This window comes from Tarenaya hassleriana, unplaced genomic scaffold (genome assembly GCF_000463585.1).
Source record: "Tarenaya hassleriana unplaced genomic scaffold, ASM46358v1 Cleome75, whole genome shotgun sequence".
Lineage (NCBI taxonomy): Eukaryota > Viridiplantae > Streptophyta > Magnoliopsida > Brassicales > Cleomaceae > Tarenaya > Tarenaya hassleriana.
The window spans coordinates 358564-361467 of NW_010970030.1; positions in this window are offsets into that span (position 1 = coordinate 358564).

Sequence of the window (2904 nt, forward strand, 5' to 3'; positions counted from 1 at the left end):
GGTCAGACCTATTCGAAATTGCGAGATTCATCGGTTTGAAAGTGTTAACATCGTAATAATCATCTCGTATGATCGATTTCTCTAGTTAAAATCGGTCGTAGCAATATGGACTGAACATCTTTTTTTTTTATGTCAAAGTAACTCTTTCCAAAGAAGACTTAAACTACTAGTAGTGTTTGTGTAACACATTGGACACAATTGACTTATGTTGGTAGATTTTTTTTCTCCACACGAAATTAGAATTCCAACACGATGAAAAAGTATTCTTATAACCTTTATACAACTTTTTTAATCCTTTAAATTTAATTTAGGTCTTTTTTTCGTACCCGAATGGTCAGACGGTCAGACGGTCATATGGTCATACTATGGTCAGACGGTCAGACCTATTCGAAATTGCGAGATTCATCGGTTTGAAAGTGTTAACATCGTAATAATCATCTCGTATGATCGATTTCTCTAGTTGAAATCGGTCGTAGCAATATGGATTGAGCATCTTTTTTTGATATCAAAGTAACTCTTTCCAAAGAAGACCTAAACTATTAGTAGTGTTTGTGTAACACATTGGACACAATTGACTTATGTTGGTAGATTTGTTTTCTCCACACGAAATTAGAACTCCAAAACGATGAAAAAGTATTCTTATAACCCTTATACAACTTTTCTAATCGTTTGAATTTAATTTAGGTCTTTTTTTTCGTACCCGAATGGTCAGACGATCAGACGGTCATATGGTCATACCATGGTCAGACGGTCAGACCTATTCGAAATTGCGAGATTCATCGGTTTGAAAGAGTACATTAAACCCACATAATCATATGATAATATGGTCAAAGTAGAGATATCAAATACAAATACGGAAATACGAATTTAAAAGTACATTACACCTACATAATCAAACTCGTTTACCAAAATCGTCGAGACGGTCATATTCTGGTCAAACCAGTCATACCAAATACAAATCGAAATACATTCCACCCGCATGATCTTATGACAATGATATGTTGGCTGAACCTATCGAACATGTATTCTTCTTTCCTTCCCATTCATATGCTCCGATCGATTTTACTACCCACTTGCCATCAGATTTATAATAAATAATCATCATCCTCTCATTAGTTGCATCCATTATACCTGTATAAAATAAACACAAAATGTGATAAAATGATACACTTGAAAAATGTCACAGGTTTGATGAGTATGACCATTTTGACCAATTTCACGAATATGACCAGTTTGACCAATTTTGACAAGTATGACCAGTTAGGAGTATGACCAGTCTCACCATTTCGACATGTATATGTTACCAGTTTTCTGAATTCTCCCATTTTAACGAATTTCACAAATATAATGATTTCAACCAGTTTGAATAACGTGAATCATGGTATTGCTGATATATATGTCATTTTTATTTCAAACATATTCATATGGATTAAATATAAAAATGATAAAATAATAAATCACAAATGTCCAAACTTAATAACAAAATTTAGAAACAATACTTACCTTTTATTCAGATTTATGTTGAATCGATTAAATGCCCAAGCTTAATGTTGTTTTTTCGCAACAAATTAGCTAAAAAAAGAGTAGAGATGAAGAGAGTGTGAAGACTACTGAACGAGAGAGAAGAGAAAGCGGACGAGGAGAGAGAGAGGAGGAAGAGGAGAGAGTTGAAATTTATTTTTTAAAATTTAATAATAAATAAAAAATGAAGGGTATTTTTGGAAGTATATTATTACAAGGTTATCACATGATGTTGTCTTTTTTTTTTTCCAAAGTGAGGGTTATCACGTGAAGTAAAAATGACATTTAAAGTCATTTTTGTAAATCTCCCAGTTTGACTAATGTGACCCTTTTGACCACTTTTATCAGATTATTCAAACTAATCACACAATTCAAGTGACCAATATTATTAGTATGACCACTTAACTTCTTGACCAGTTTGATTAGTCTAACTGTGTGCCCATTTCACTAGAATAACCAGTTGAAGGGTGTGACCACTTCACTGATATGAGCATTTGACGAATGTGACCCGTTTAACCAGATTTATCAGACTAATCAAACTGGTCACACTATTCAAGTGCGACTAGTATGACTAGTATGACCATTTAACTTTTTCCATATGACTCGTCTTCTGTGAAAAATATTGTTTCTCATTTTCTAACTGAAATCCTAATTTTTTTTATCTATACAACTCGAATAATATGATCAATTTGACTTGTTTTATCTTCTTTTATTGTTTACCTAGATGCACACACATAAGATTCTAAAAAAATATCCACCTTTCTTGGTGAATTCAAATGAATACGCAAAGGAGTCGGAAACAATGAAGACGAAGCTATTTTGAAGTGAATACGGTTTTACAAGAAGAAATCGCACAAGAAAACACCAAATAAATCGTACCATTAGAGAGAAATTGTAGAAAAAAATTTACCGAAGAAGAAATTGCCGAAGAAAATGAAGAAGAAACTAGAGAGTTTTTAAAAAAAAGTTTATTTCTCCTTTTTTTTATCCACTCAGATTTTGACATGTGTCCTTTTTTTTAATGATAACAATGTTTTCCTACTTTTTTCTCTTTCTTCATAGTTTCTTCGTTCTGATCTTGACACGTGGCCTATTCATTAAGGGCGTTAATGTCTTTTCAGCGTTTTTCAATTTTTTTTGAAAACTCTAAAATCTCAAGGGTACTACTTGAAGTGCTCGGTGCCATTTAAAGGCAATTCTGTAATATTCCCTGTAGAATCCCTATAATACCCTTCCTTTATTTATATAATATTATAATATACTAAAATAAATAAAATATAGATATACTTTTTACCCCATTTTCTCTCTCCTCTTTATCGTTGTCTCCCGCGATACATCGCGTTCTCTCTCTTCGAGTTTTTCTTCTTCTCTCTCTTGAATGTC